This window comes from Clytia hemisphaerica, unplaced genomic scaffold, assembly GCF_902728285.1.
Source record: "Clytia hemisphaerica strain Z4C2 unplaced genomic scaffold, Clytia hemisphaerica genome assembly, whole genome shotgun sequence".
Classification (NCBI taxonomy): domain Eukaryota; kingdom Metazoa; phylum Cnidaria; class Hydrozoa; order Leptothecata; family Clytiidae; genus Clytia; species Clytia hemisphaerica.
The window spans coordinates 478332-495503 of NW_027103851.1; the positions used below are offsets into that span (position 1 = coordinate 478332).

The 17172-nt window shown below is 33.3% G+C and overlaps 1 long non-coding RNA gene across 1 annotated transcript; it reads left to right on the plus strand.

Annotated features, from left to right (window-relative positions):
- The first annotated feature begins 16466 nt into the window (after window positions 1–16466).
- Window positions 16467–17172, plus strand: LOC136807798 (uncharacterized). The gene is made up of 2 exons (XR_010846721.1): window positions 16467–16561; window positions 16863–17172. It is a non-coding gene; the product is annotated as an uncharacterized lncRNA (long non-coding RNA).

Here is a 17172-nt window from a genome sequence, read left to right on the forward strand (position 1 = left end):
AGGTGCTGGGTATGTGCGGACGGTAAGGGTCGGGTTTTTCACCTTTCAAAGTCTCTCTAAGGGTTACAAAAATCAGGAAATTTCAAAGTAGTCTCTCTAAGGGTGGGGAAAATCACGATTTTTTGAAAAAAATTTTGATTTTGAGAGAAAAAATTACAAAAAAGTCTCACTAAGGGTAGGAAATTTTTGAAAATCAGAGAAAAATTTTCGAAAAAGTCTCTCTAAGGGTCACTTTTTCACTAAAATTTGGTCTCTCTAAGGGTCGGTTTTCGGAGGTCCCGTCCGCACATACCCCTCATTCACCAACCCTAGTACCCCCCCCGGGTCTCGACGCTACTGATGTTTTATTGTTTATTTTGAAAAGCTATTAGCAAAATTAATTGTGCTGTAATTGTTTGAATTGATAGCCGAACTTTTTGTGGTACCGCTTGGCCACACCGCGTCTCCATCAAAAAACCCAAGATTTAAAATGAATCAGAAGATGTCACAAAGCCCCCTTCACAACAACACTTACATACACGTTTTTTTTTTATAAGAATGGTGTTTTTTCATTTCATCATGGATATTCTTAACTTTTTGGCGAAAATCATCCAAAAATATTCTTACGGTATTCTTACGTTAAGATCGAAATTGGCAATCTACAGGTTAAAATGCATTAAAAATGGCATTCTTAGGTTCAGTTGATAAATTCCATGATGGTGATATTCTTACCATATTCTTAATTTTTTGGCCATTTTCATCATGGACATTCTTATAAAGTGTATTCTTATAAAAAAAAAGCGTGCATTTCGATTCCGAGGTGATACTTAAACCGCAATTTCATATCATCTTTGTGCTATGACGATTACAACCAATACCCAGGCTAAAGTTTCACGACTTTCTCAATTTTTTGAAAAATTGCCAATAATATTTGTAAAATTTAACCAATAAATCGTACTGCAACTGCCACAGCAGAAAATGAACCCAAGAGCTCATACAACTCCAAATACTGTAAACCAAAATACATAAGTAACAAAACTCGTGAGAAATAGAGAAATCTTAAGCGAAAACCAACAAAATCGATTTTTAATCCAAAGCTCTCACAAAAGATGTGTTTGCGCCTTAAGGAAATTTCTCAAGAATGATTAAGATTTAAGAGACTTTTGACACAACCATAATCTCTTGACGATGTATGATAACGTTCAACTGCTCAAAATGACATCAACAAAACTTATCGATAGTATCGATGTAACAGATTTTTTGAATCGCTTCTTGTAAAAATCTACTGACGAGAATTTCTTTTGATTACAAGTTTTAACCCTAGCGTGCTTCGTTTCTGTTTCTCAACGTTAAACAAATAAAGTTTAATGGGCGTTGTTGACACCACATCGATGGTGTTTTTTACTTTGAATATCAGTTTCAAAGATAAAACTAAAGAAGAACGATTTGCTCGATTCCACGGACTTTTATAATACCTATAAGGCTTTAAAAAGCACTTTAGTTTTCTTCATTCAATTTCGAAAAGTAATTGCATTCAGTTTCTCTGCAAAACGAAGCTTTCTTCTTAGGTCCTCCAGATCCTATCCTGGCTAGCTTTGCTAGAATTTGCTAAAAACTTTTACCATCGCAATACAGGGCTACCAAACATAACATCAATGCCATCGAAAAAACACCTCGTGCCATGCTATATCCTTTCAATTGTCATACATAGGAGACGTATTCGTGTATCACTTCTCAAAAGCGATTTAAAAGCATTAGAACGTCTTTAATTTTTTTTCAAAACTTAACTAGCGATTAAGAATCAATCAAAAAATAAAAGAATAACAATTTTTCATGATAGCAAAATGATGATAAATTGAAATGCACTTATAAAGATATACCCTCCCACATAAGTATGCTCTCTAATCCGGTGTGACTTTATTAGCGTACGTCAACGCCCGCTATTAAAACTATTACGTATTTTATGATACCGTTATAACTCGGGTGTTATCAAATTTACGTAGTTCGTACATTCTCGTACGATTTCGTACAGCCCTGTATCAAAAATTCCAACCAAAAGTGGCGGTGAAATCAATCTGAAAACGCCTGAAAATAAGACGTCCCCCCATCAAAAGAAACAAAAAAATATGTCCTTCTTTGTATTATTCTTGTTTATCTAATGCCTCTATTTAAAATGCTTTTAGATTATAAAGATACTGTCGATTTTTTTTGATAGTCACGTGACTCAAATTGACACGCGGTGCGAAAGATCTTAAAACACCAGAACTTTCAACGGTTTGAGGAGTGAAATTAAATTAGATATCTTGTCAAGTAGCGAGATGATGAGTTATTTACTGACTGCTGCTGTTAACAATTTGTTTTATTGAAAAGCAACTATCCAGGTTTCAAAGTCTTGCATTTAAAACGATTGCTCAATTGCTCGAGTCACAAAAAAAATACACGTTTTTTTTTTATAAGAACATCAAAATTTTGGAAGCCTTCGGATGTTCTTAGTTTTTTGGATTTGAAGCCTAAAAATGTTCTTAAAATGTTCTTAATTTCAGCATTTTATGAGCATTTTGATGTAATTTCTTAAGAAATTGAATGTTTTTAAGTCTCCAAAGCGTTAGTATGTTCTTAGAATGTTCTTAAATTTTTGGGCCTCGAAGCCTTATGTTCTTATATAGTTTGTTCTTATAAAAAAAAGAACGTGTATAAAATGTTTACCAGAGGGCTCTTGCAACAAGACTTTTCAGAGGTATTTGACTCAGAAGAAAACTTGGGCGGTGGATTGGAATTTTCCACCTTAGTAGCCTAATTAAATTACCAAAAATCTAACTTTGCCAAGATATTTATTGCTTTGGAATGAAGCCAAATTAATCCGTCCTCCTATGCTCGTAATATCATAAATTGATATTGACTTCGTCAAAACAATCAATTTCATGTAAATGGAATGTAAACAATTTTCTAACCAAATTAATAATTAAAATTTATTGGTGGTGGTAGATCACTTAAGAATGGAATTGATTGAATCACAAACAACTTGACGGAATATTCCATACATAGATCAGAAGATATAAAAACGTTTTCATTTGAGCATGCATATGCATTAAAGGTTTTGCTTTAGATAGTCGGTACTGTTTGAGGTACGTGCCGCCCGATATTTGAAAATCAAAATTTTAGTCAAAATTCCGAAAAAAACCGAGAAATTGACTTATACTGATATCCTTTAATGTTCAAGGTCTGAAAAAGGAAATGAAAGGACAGAAGACGCGTGCCTCTACTTATCTAAGTGACATGCAAGAGCAGCAAGCAACGACAATTCACCCTATTTAGCTTTTTGCGAAGCGAATTTATGAGCGAAGCAGTTTTGCTACATTGCGTGCACGTACCTCTAACTTCTATCCCAAGCGAAAATTTGCTATAAAATTTGCTATATAAATCACATCTTCAAACCGATGATTTTGTCAAAATGACCTTGAAGGCTTTGGGTTAAAGCCACGAAAGTTTTCTCGGTTTGGTAGCCAGGACTGCGAAAAATACCGTTTTAAAATGGTGTACCCTAGCAGTGAACAGCAAAAGAATTACGGAAGCCGAAACACGGACTTAAAATCTGAAGTTGATCAAATTGCCGCGCGGGCGCACGCATCTAAACAGTGGTTCTTCGGTTTTAAATGTTTATTTTGCTGTTAAATGGAAAAAAAATAGTTTGAAAGATGACAGAAATGATTTCGACAGACGTTCGAACGTTCGACGAATATCGTTCAATTTTTTAAGGCACCATTTACATTAGAAGAACTAGAATGAAAGAAAGATCGTTGCGCGGGGTGGCGAGAGTTGTGCCGCCGAGGTTTGTGTGGTGTGTTTGGGGTATTATAAGGCTTATTAAGACACTGTCTCCTTTGGGGTTTTATCAGAGTGTCTATTATTTTGCTAGCAACTTGCGAATTGAGGTGGAGTCTGGATCGCTTCGCAACCCTTATACAATACGGCTAGTATAACACTTTTCCCCGTACAATGTTGCGGGATATATTTTTCTCGTTCAGAGTTTCTATATTTTCCCTCGTCTATAAACACTTGGAAAATATGACGAGAAATCTGAACTCGAAAAATTCTTCCCATATTGTACTCGGTACCGTACGACAACTATTACATATTGGTCATTGCAGAGTTTAAAAAAGCTCTTTAAAGATTTAACATTTTAACAGTGTGTCATAATATGTCAAACTTTTTCAAAACAGTTTTCTGAGTGATACCGTCGTGAAAAATATATTCAAGAAGGTGCTAAATTCTTTTAAAACTTAATTCTAAAATCACGAATTTTCAACTCAAATGACTCATGAATTTATATTCCTATACTTAAAGTACCACCGATAAAATGGAAAAATCTGAAAATCGTAAAAATATGCAGACAAACTACGAAAAATTGACAATGTATTTAATTGAAAAACTAATGAATTTTCAGATTGTATAATATATCCCTTAATCATTTAAGGCCATTTAACACTTGAGAATAAAAATTTTAAAACTTTAAGAATAAAATGTTATACTTACCATACTTATAATCGACATACAATTTGACTAATCTGAAGTTTTTGTTACTTGATCCGTGTAATATCATCATTTTCATCATCATCAAAAAAATATAATCTTTATTGACAAACATATATGGTAAATATATAAACAATCTACCATAGAAATATTTCATGATTGATTTTCCATTAGGTTTGAGTCATGTGGAGCCAATTGAAGTGAGGACTTTGATGACGAACAAGACATTTGTCGTCTGGTTTAATTGCGTCAGCCATCAAAATGTCGAATTCGTAATGATATAGTTTGCCAGGGTTTTTAGCAAACTCAAGATTTGATTCAAGTTAAATCTTAGATCTTAAAATCGCCCCTATTACAGTAGACTCTCGTTAGTTCGGGATTTTATCATTTGAAGCTTTCTATAATTCGAACTGATCCTCAGTACCCCGTCACGGAAGATCCTTCGTAAAAAACCAACTGTAATTTCTCCGTAATTCGAACAAGTTATAAATTCGAGTTCGAGTTAGCGCCAGTCAACTGTACGGTAACTGTATGTATTTGATATAACAGAAAAATTGCTTAAAATCACGACTTATTTTCACCAATTTTTGAGTATTTCTGTCCATTTTCCCAAGAAATTGGGTGTTTCAGGTTCTACAAAGCTTAAAATGTTCTTAACTTGTTCTTAACAATTCGACCTTCGAAGCCTTATGTTCTTATAAAATTTGTCCTTACAAAAATCGTGTAATAGAGCAGTAACTATTTCGAGATGATATTAGCTTGCATATCATACACAGAAGGTTTCCTCAACAAATCGTCTAGCATACATGACCAAGTTACCGATTAGAAAATTCATCCAAATACCACACAGACATAAACACACCAAAACGTATTAGCCGAACATTCCAAAGATTGTTGGAATGAGAAAAAATTTCTCCTGGATACATCACGATTATTTCATCATCATATCCGCAAAAATGGGATTTTAATTTGTAAACAATCAAATGAGTATCGCAAATGATAGACATATTAATATATTTCAATGTCTCTTACATTGCTTAGCCAGACCAAGACGTTTCTCACATTGCAAAATGTTTTTAAACCTAAAGCTTTGCAATTGAATATCCAACTTTCCCACTTAGTAAATTGTAAGCAGCCGCTTTCTCTTCACTTAGTCTCGTTTAAAAATAGAAGAATCGATCTGGTCCTTTGTTAAGATTTCTTCGAAAAACAAAGGATATGAAGCAGCAATTTGAACTAGTATTTCATGGGATTTTGATTGTGTTTCATACACTAACCTAGGATTGTGAAGTTTTGGCAGTTAAATCATAACCATTCTGGCCCGATTTTGTATTTCTCTATCAACTTAAGGGATATAACGTAAACAAGACGAATATTCATAATATCATGTGGTAAACGTTTGAACCCTTAAATTACTGAAATTTCAGTCCAATATTATCACCAAGTGAGGAGGAAGAAAGAAAAAAAGATGTAACGAAAATAATTGGTCTTTAATCAAAAGGTTGGAATTTATTATTTTGGGACCAATTACGATACTTAATGGAAAGAAAATATACCGTTGCGTTTATATAAGGTTTGAGAACCCTGACACCCCTGTGTCACAGACCCGATGCTGGGACTCCCACCCGAGTTTTGAACTTGGAGGTTGCAAAGTAAAAAGTCTGAAGACAAATCACACCTTTACTCGAAATTTCTATGCGTTTGTTACATGACATTTATTTCTGATTGGTTCGAATTTATTGACACTAATAAAGTTATCAGCTGTAAGTTGTAAAGCAAGCAGAGCAAGTAACATGGGAATAATATCACGTGAGCTTTTTCGAGCAATTGCATGTTTTGACTGCATTGATATAATTTTGCATCCGTATATTCTATCCCCAATGGAATTTCGATAGAAACTCTAACTTTATCCTCGCTATGGGTAAAGGTTCTACCGGGGCTTTGAGACAGGGACATTTTATGCTTTTTTACTATTGCAATGCGAATAAGTCCTTACCTGGTCATACACATCAGAATTCCAAAAGAAAATTCTAGACTTTAGAACTAAGAATTGAAAGATAGACCTGGTAATACCAATGGTAAACAAAGTAGCATACCTTCGCAAACTTAATACCAATTTTGTTAATACCAATTTTTTTACTTTAAAGTTTAATTAATCGAACAAGCATCTTGCCAATAAAGGAAGCACTGTTCATCGCAGCATTTCATATAAACAAAACTTTCATACTTGGAGGCGTGTTGAACTCACAGTAATTCGCTTTTGAAACGTACACATTTTCATAAGAACAAATTGTATTAGAACATGAGGCTTCGATTGAAGAAATATTAAGAACATTTTAAGACTTTATCGATGCTAGAACACCCAAATTTTTTTTATTAAGAGCATTTTTGAAGTAGGCTTAAAGTTAAGAAAGTTAAGAACATCTAATGGCTTCAGAAAAACATGGATGCTCTTATAAAAAAACGCGTTGAACTCGCAGTAGTTAACTAACATATTACGTATGCTTACCTTCTTGACATAAACCTATTAATCAGAAGTAGTAGGCTGGCTCAAACTCTTCTCTATACTTTTGTGAAGATCAGCAAAACGGAATTACATTACATTAGAGGATATCATTAGATTTGATCCTAAATTAAACGACGAATTAACACCAAAGTTTTCAAAGAACATATCAACCTCTGAGGACCAAGTATAGAAATTTTATCGCGCATGTGTCAATCTAATCACTTTAGAAGGAATCAAAGATGAAGAGCAAATATTACCATATAAATGTCTAGCAGACTGTATCAATATATATGTTTACTATTGACGAATTCCTCAGAAACCTCCAAGTGTAGATTTTTAGGGCTAAAAGGCCATTTACCAGAGAGAGGTGTCCTGAAGGCCAAATATTCGTGGACACGTATTTTTTTGCTAATTAATTCGGTGCCGTGAGAACACTGTAAGGCCTGAAAGTAGCAATAAAAATAAAAAAAATGAAGAGGATGTGTAATAAGACTTCAAAGTATCTTGAAGTAATGTGAATGTACATTTATAACCTAGTTCTCGCCGAAAACATATTATTAGAATTACCCTGACAAATTCTATTTGGGCGCCCTGGTGTTTCATTAATTAATGTCCTGTGTTGGCGATTAGGTTTTCCCATGACGATTAATTCTGATTGACAGCCACTCTTAGTATGTTAATGTCTATCTTATACTTCTATGAGTAGATTCAAATAAATAGCATTAAGATACTTTTCTAATCGATCGAAACACTCCATATAAATTCAACCTTTGCTTTAGACTAGAGTCTACTTCTGACTGAAGTTTGCTTTCTGATGATTTTGATGGCATTAAGTTCAGTGAAATAGACTAGAGGATATCGCCATCTTCAATTTTTTCACTTTCATTTTCAAAAATTATATGAAAACAAAAAAACAATGAAATATATTCTAAAGTTCAATCAAAGTTTACGAGACGATAAAATAAAATCTCCAATTATACCTCCAAACTTTGAACTGCTTGGTCATAGTTTTCTATTTGTTTTTCTCCAAAAAGGGACTGGATCTAGTGGCATGTATGTGCTACCACCTCAAGCAAAGCTGCCAAATAACACCAGGCCACTTATCAGCGCCATCCAGTCTATCAAAAAGCTATAAGTAGCATCAGATTATATTTGTCCTTCAAAGAATGGTCTTCTATAAATCAAAATCAAAATCTTGAATTTACTTTTGATGTTTGACAAGTATAAAATAGAAAGGCTAAGCGTCCAACCTCAACGCGTTACATTACTGTTTGCATTCTAAATGACAAACCATACCTAATATTTACTAAGCCAGCATTGAGTCTGCAGCGGTTCTCTCTGAGATATGTTTCAAAGTCAACATGGCTATAGAAAAATTATGCCACACATTAACTGTTAAAGTCCAAACACACAACATCAAAAATTACGTCTTTAGTGTTTGATGAAGAGATAAATATGCACTTCATCAAGAAGGCAAGTATATGTATGGTACAATGGTAACATATAAGAAAAAAATGTGTCGAGTTTTGAAGTGGCGGTACTCTCTAATACAAGAACTTTTTTGACCGCATTATTATTCTGAAAGAACCAAAGAAGGTTACGTCATGAAACAGAGGGGTTGTTTTAAAGAGGGTCCCAAAACACTGATGCAGTTTGAATACTTCACCTATCCCCGGGGGGGGGGGCAGTCAGGCAAATTGACCGACGGGTATGTGCGGCGGTTAAGGGTATCTTTTTCAAAATATCAGAAATGCACTGTAAGGGTGGACTTTTGATAAATGCACTGTAAGGATGGAAATTTCAGCAAATCTGGGAAAAATTGCAAATATTTGCTCGAAAATGTTGATTTTTTTTGCTCTAAACATGCTCTAAAAGAGTTTAAAATTTGAAAAAATGCACTGTAAGGGTATGAATTTCACCAATTTTTTTCTGCACTGTAAGGGTGCGATTCTAAAAGCCAATTTTTTCGCCGCACATACCGTCAGTTGGTAAACCCACTGCCCCCCCCCCCCCCGGGCACCTATCCCATCTGAAAAGAACTCTTCGGAGAGGGTACCTAAGCAAGTGGAGAGTACGGGTATGTACCACCCTTAAGAATGCCTTTTGGAAACCTTGAAGTCCCTGTAAAGGTCAGAAAAATCAGAAAATTAAATATCGTTCCTACTAAGGGTCTCATGGTCGAGAGTCGGGCAGCACGTACCCGTTAGCACAAACCTCCCTTTGTGCCCCTCCCGGGAGATAACGATAACGAGCCAAAACATCTTGGGAAAGATTGCGCCTTTGGGGTGAATAAATACGAACTGTAATTAAAAGTATTTCTACTTTTAACCCTTTAAGTACCAATGACGAGTATACTAGACATGGGTTATATAGGAGGACGATGCCCTCATGTAATGCCCAGTTTGAGTGAGAAATCGTCATTTTGGTCTAACTGGTATGAATTGAATTGGGTTTCATGTTCAAGCAAAAAGTCTGACAAAAAATTCACTTTTTTAAGATTTTGACCGCTTTTTGAATCAACAAGTGATTCAAGAACCCCCAAAATTGGCCGTGCTTTACTTGTTTCTGTCCTCTAGCAAATTGATTTGAAGTTTTACTACTTGGCACCTTTTTATCATTCAGGCATTCAAGCATTCAGGCACCTTTCTATCATTCCACTTGTATAGGACTGAATACAAATTAGTGAATTTTTCTTATCAGGAATGATCTGCACGCTGATTTCTGTCGAGGTCTATGTGGCATATATTCTTCACAGAAATACAAAGAAATCGTCTAACTATTTTTGCTTTTTGCTTCTCTGTTATTCTTAGAGATGTGCGATTTAGCCTTAGATTTCAGACAGGGAATGCAAAGAAAAGCTTTTCAGAACAAATCTCAAAATGCTTATTTCTGGAATTTATTTTCTTTCGTAAATGCTTAATTCAAGTGTAGCAAACATAAACAAACAAAACCTACTTGCAAAGGAAAAGTTAGTGACATTTCATAAAAAATACCGCTATCAAAAAGCACTCGACTATATTAGAAATTAGCCTTGAAAGATGCCATGTCTTGCAAAGGAAACCACCATGACATTTGGATTTTAACGGTACGTTCTGTTGCATTTTCCTGACAAAAGTAAAAGATCAAAGCGCTAAAAGAACAGGGCTGCAAGATCTTAAAAAGCCGAGGTAAAAAGAATCTAAGAATAATAAATTTTGATTTGAGAGCTTCATTTCGCTAAATGAGTAAGCACGGAAGAATATATGAGGGTTGAAAAAACTTCAGGTTTATTAGGAGTCATGGTAACTTCATTACCCGCCTATTATCAGCTCTTTGGTGCTTACTAAATAGCGCTGGACTTGTTCAACCTGCGTATTATTAGCCAACACCAGGGTATTTTCTGGCGTCCATCTGTAACTTAAATAAAGCCAGCGATACACGGGGACGAGGTTGAACATGGACTGCTTATTTGGGTTGGAGTCCTGGCTGAAGAGAGGAGGACAAATTCAGTTGGGTAAATAGACATTAGACGTATTGATACGACAAATACTTGCTTTTCAAATTTTGATATCAAAAATTAAACAAGTCGGTCACTGGTGAAATTGTCCTTTCTGCTAACCTTGGAACTGGGGATTTCTATAAAAAATGTTCATTAGGGATATTAGTAATTACCAAAAAACTACTTTTTGTAATGAATAGCAAATTAATCATCATCTTAATCAATGATATATTTTCACATGTGTATAAGTATAAGGGAAAAAATCGGTGAACATACGGCATGTAAATATTCATCTTATAAGACATGTGATAAGAAGGGAATGATTTTTTAATTAAATTCCACGAAACTCAATTCATTTCAGAGCTAGTTGGTAAACATTGTGTGTTGAAAGAAGTTCTGGAGTTTATTAGTAAATCTCTTGTTTAACGGAACATTTCAACCTCGTATGTATTCCTTTTATGATAACATCCAAATTAGTATGTCAATTAACTGGGGGATCGAGAGTAGAGGAATTAGCTAAAATCGAGAAAACTACGTGGTAAAATACCCAGTCACTCATCGTGTTGCACTAAAAATTTAATGATTTCTTCCGAAAAAGCAAGGGCAATCACTGATTATAAGTGATTTAACACCATCAATTGCAAAGCTTGGAAAAACATGGTACAGGGTTGTACTATGAATAAGTACACGTTTTTTTATAAGAATATACTTTATAAGAATGTCCATGATGAAAATGGCCGAAAAATTAAGATTATGGTAAGAATATCACCATCATGGAATTTAGCAACTGAACCTAAGAATGCCATTTTTAATGCATTTTAACCTGTAGATCGCCAATTTCGATCTTAACCTAAGAATACCGTAAGAATATTTTTGGATGATCATGATGAAATGAAAAAACACCATTCTTATAAAAAAAAAAGCGTGTAAACGTGTAATCTGTAGGGTGTACGAGGGATCGAAATATCGAAGAATTATGTCAGGATTTCCAAAAATCAGAGTAAAATTATTTTGGTTTCAATTTTGTTTTTTTTTCTTCGTTTTTGAATGAGCCATTTTGTAGAAAAATGAATTTAAAGAATGCAATCTCCCCATTACCTAAACTTTGAAGAAAAAATGAGCTTTTTGATATACCAAACCAGGAATCCGTAAAAACGGTCAATTTACGCAGTACTGAACTCTTGTACGGTCCCCACTGTAGGGACCTATAAGACCATTATACCATTATACCATTATCTAAGAATCTAAATTTATGTAATTTAAATCTAAATTTATGTAATTTAAATTTGTATCCAATTTATGTAATTTAGAAGCATTATGGTATCAAATTGCTTTAAAGGTCATGGTAAACGACATGGCCCTTAAATACCTATTAATGGAATTCGTTAAGTTATACAACTTATTATTTTTTTTCAATTTATGTAACTTAAGGCACGCATTTTTGGAATAAAGGTTTGGATTTAAAGTTAAAAGAAATCAAAACATTACATGCTCTTGAAGGTGAATTTTAATTTGAACTCGTGAACTTTTAAACTCCTCACAACAAAAATTCTAAGTAAAAGAAAACAAAAAGTCGTTTTTAATTTTCCCAAAAACATTAAAGCTATTGTTTATAAAGCTATTATTTTTGTACATTTCGTAAATCCCTTATTAATAGGACATTTAAAAGTTATAGGCCATAAGGTAACTTTAGGAAAAACCTGTTCTTAAAAGACCTGCATAAATAGAGGCGCGGCTAGAAGCAAAACATTTAAACGAAAAAACTCTAGAAGAAAACAACAATCGTGAATTTTTACTACACTACAAACCAAGACATCAACAATGGCAAATCTATCTCAACTCGCTATCTTACTCTGCTTTGCTATTTGCTTGGCATCTTCGAGAAATCTAAACAAACAATCATGGCGTAAAAATTCATCAGGGCGTAAACATCCGATTGGGCGTTTATGTTACCCTCAACAAGGCGAACATTTTACCATCTACGCAACATTTGAGAATGATATCTTCACAAATTTGACGAACCCTAACACAACCATCCAAGTAAGACATGCTGATATCCTTTGGCGAGAATATGGAAGATGCATTTCAGAAGGAAAATCAAGTAACGGCCATATCGTATCGTGTAAAATCCCTAAAAGAAACTACAAACTTACAAGCATACATCGAATAACAATGAAGGAAGTGAGAAATGGTACACTTTCGCGTATGAGGTATCCTTTCAAAATAACATCATATAGTTGTTTGGATCCGGCTGACAAGAAATCGGAATTGAACATTTTACCCGTTCAAGATAATTCAACCACTCAGAGTCCAAAAAATCGGATTCTCGTTCAATGGACAAGACTTAATACCACTAATCCAAATCGGACTAGCCTATTCATTAACGGGATTCAAAATACAAATCTTGAATGCGCATGCCCAAACAAAGGATCCTGTAAAAACACATCAACCAATCAAAATTGTTCAATCTACATGGTCGGTTTCTCACATTGTACGAACTATAGAATATGCGTTGAAACAACGTCAGCTACGCGCAAAATACAATATTGTGCGCAATACAAAACTTTATGTACTTCCTACCAAAATGGGAATGGGCAAATGGAGGGTGTCGCTACAAACAGTACTACCGTGATTCTAATCGTGCTTATTGTTCTTGTGGCTTTGATTCTGTTAATGATCATTTTTGCCGATAGAATTTGGTAAGATGCGATTCTAATGTGATAGAAATTGTAATTTTTAAAGAATATTTAGTGGCTTGTAAATTTTTTGTTTTATCTTTTTGTATTAAATTGTATTTTATTTACACTTTTTGAATATGAATATGTAAGTTAATAGCATATTTTGCTTGTAAATTAGAATCTTTTTAACGAATTTATATTTGATAAGAAATAAGAATGAATCAAAACAAACATGTTTCTTGAGTTGTATTAATATCTTTTTAACTTTAAAGACGCGCTAATGCTACAATCATGGTCGAAATATATTGACATTTTAGTGTATTTTAACATTTTTCAGAATTTAAAGTTCGGGCGAGAATTGTTTTTTTAACACTTCCACTTTCTTTCATCGAACGAGGGGTAAATCACTTCGAAAAAAGCGTACGAAATGATTTTTGATTTTTGATTTTTTTGTGATTTTTTGATTTTTTCTGTGATTTTTTGATTTTTTTGTGATTTTTTTGTGATTATTTGATTTTTTTGTGATATCTTTGTGATTTTTTGATTTTTTGTGTTTTTTTTTGATTTTTTGATTTTCTTGATTTTTTTGTGATTTTTTTTTTTTTGATTGTTTTGTTTTGATTTTTTGTGATTTTTTTTTTGTGATTTTGATTTTTTTGATTTTTGTGATTGTTTTTGTGATTTTTTGATTTTTTTTGATTTTTTTTGTTGTATTTTCTTTTGATTTTTTTGAGTTTTTTTTTGTTTTTTTGTGATTTTTTTGATTTTTTTTTTTTTGATTTTTGATTTTTTTTGTGATTTTTTGTGATTTTTGATTTTTGTTTTTTTGCTTTTTTTTTTGATTTTTTTGTGCTTTTTGGTTTTTTGTTGTTTTTTTTTTGTGTGTTTTGTTTGTTTTTTTTTTGTGATTTTTGTTTTTTTTTTTGTGTTTTTTTTGTGTTTTTTGCTTTTTTTTGGTGCTTTTTTTTGATTTTTTGCTTTTTGTGCTTTTTTTTGTTTTTTTTTTTTCTTTTTTTTTTTGTGCTTTTTTTGTGGCTTTTTTTTTTTTTGTTTTTTTTTTTGCTTTTTTGCTTTTTTTGTTTTTTTATTGCTTTTTTGTTTTTTATTTTTTTTTGTTTGTTTTTTTTATTTTTTGATTTTTTTTTTTTTTTGTTTTTTTGATTTTTTTGATTTTTTGATTTTTTTTGATTTTTTTTTTGTTTTTTTTTTTTTTGATTTTTTTGTGCTTTTTTTTTTTTTTTGTGATGTTTTTTTTGATTTTTTTGTGATTTTTTTTGTTTTTCTGTTTTTTTTGATTGTTTTTTTTTTGTGATTTTTGTGATTTTTTTGTGCTTTTTTATTTTTTTGTGATTTTTTTGTGATTTTTGATTTTTTTTGTGATTTTTTTGTGATTTTTCTAAGAAGTGTACGAGATTTTTTCGAGTAATTTACCCCTCGTCATCGAATATTTCGATTTTTGAGGGGTTCGGTGGCTTCTAGGCTATATTCCAAGCCTTATTGGAACAAATTTGAGCTTTTAAATCTTGAGATCCTAAGTTCCTAAGTCTCATATTAAAACTCAGAGTGAAAACCCTACTTTCCAACTGTAGTTTAACGTGCTTAAAAATCATTTTTGGTGTTTAAAATTTCGCACGGAAATCCCCTCTGTCTCAAACATTTTGTCCATGATCGTAGAAAAGTTGAATATCTTCTTGAATAGTTAGTTATCAGATAATCGCTGTTCTAATTCTTTCTCTTTGCATATTTTTCGTACGAACAAACTCTATAAGAACACAAAGCTTCGTTGACCCAGAGATTTGGGAAAAGTTTAGAACACTTCAAGGCTTTTCAGACTCTAAAACTGCCGATTTTTTAGGAATTGGATAAAAGTGGACAAAAATACTAACTAAATGGAGAAAATAAAAGAATATTAAGAACCTAAAACTTAAAAAAGTACATCCAAAGCCTTCAAAAATTTTGGATGTTTTTATAAAAAGAGTATATATTGATATCTGTATGGTAATAAAGCTTTTGCACTTTTACTAGAAGCCTACACAATTGCTAGTTTTGATATGAAAAGCTCAAGTGGTGAAAGAAGACACTGAAGTTGCGCATCTTATTTATCTACAACTGATATCCCTGTATAATACAAAAATTCATAGTTATTCGTTTGTAAAGACCAGCATCTGCACCCGGGGGGGGGGGGGTACTAGAGTTGAGGGATGTTGGGTATGTGCGTTTCCGACCCTTGGAGAGATTGATTTTAAAAAATTTTCCGACCCTTAAAGAGACATTGAAAGGTGAAAAAACCGACTCTTAAGGCACGCACATACCAGCTCCAATTTTTGCCTAAATACCCCCCCCCCGGGCATCTACAATGCATGAATCCAAAATGGTGTGTTGAATTAAACGTGTATCCCTTGGAAGCAGATGTGTCTTCAAATAACATAGCATTGCGTTGAAGCAAATAAAAGTAAACAAACTAATAACCTGAATATATTCATATCTTGCTTCATTTTATTTTTAAGACAGATTTTTCAAAAAAGAAGTTATAGGGGATTGAGGATACCAATCTTCACAAAGCGCAACCTTTCAAGCTTTCAATTTTTATTTTTAACAGACGAGAAATCAAACATTTGCAAGCAAAAATCTGTAAGAAAGAATTAATATTTAATGCTAAAATTTTCGAATTGAAATCTAAAAATTATCCATAAATCATTACCCTCAATATTTATTCTTGGAAATCTTTCTTCCTATTTCAATGTTCAACACCCAGCCGTTCCAACAACCTTCATCACCAATATTTAAGCCTTTTCAATTTCATCAGAGATTTGGGAAAAGAGGATAAGAAACGCCGCTGCCGCTCGCTGTTTTCCTATTCTTTCCCTTTGAATTCGGCACTCTTTGAAGAAGCAAGGCTGTAGAATAGTTGAGCAAGAAGGAAGGCCGAAACAAAATGGCGTTACGTACAGGTTAACCAATGTTCAAGAAAGAAGTCCTTGAATAAAGCTTTCCAGTGGGTTCTCTGTGAAAAAGAGACTGGGGAGTGAAACTTTGATCTTTTGGGGGTTTCCCCTGAGAAAATCGAGGAAATTCATTCTATATTCTGGGAGTAAAGATGGCGGACATGAGGCATGCTTGAAATTTTGAAAAATTGGGACTCATTTCTCTCTGGCTTGTATTGCACTGAATGAATTTTTTGTGTTGCAGACATAATTTTTATGGGTAGTAGGAAGGTTGATTGTGACCACCTATACCTTAGTTTTCCATGGCACTCTCTAGAACTTCTCGGCATTTTGATTTTAGAAGGGCAAAATCGATTGATAATTTTGTTGTTTTTTTCAACTTTTAGATGAAAAAAATAGTGTAATCTTAGAAAATCTTCCTCCATGGTAATGGAATTGAGATTCAGTAAGTATACTTGATTTCCTCTGTGGTACTTTTAGCTTTATCTAGGGAAACCATTGACTTTTGGGTTGGAAATTTCAAGTTGCAACAACAAAAACATCTCAGAAAAAATAACTTTGACAGGTGATATTTGTAAATTGTGACTACCTGAAGGGCCATGATTTTGACCAGTCAATGGATTGACTCAGGCTTTGGTACTTTTACATTCAAAATATTATTTAGTCCGTGGAATTTACATTTTGTTGTTTGTATTTAACGGATTAGGGTAATTTCATATACAGATTTCCATTTTATATATTTTCAGGCTAGTCGCTAGTTATCATATTCTTTGTAAAAGGCTGTTAACAACACCGTCCCATAGAAGTATTCGCCATCCAAGTACAGGTTGCCGATGCAACAACGATTGACTCAAGATTATCAGACAATTTTTGCATGTTAACTGTCATGTTTGTTCTCTATAGTTCCAGCAGAAAAGGTCTGCTAAAAGATGAGTGGGAACTGATGAAAACTTTACGTGTATTATATATTTGACTCAACAGGAACAGAATGGAATAATAATTCTATGGTGTTGATGTTATATTTATGGAAAAAGTGGATTTGAGCGGTTGGACCTG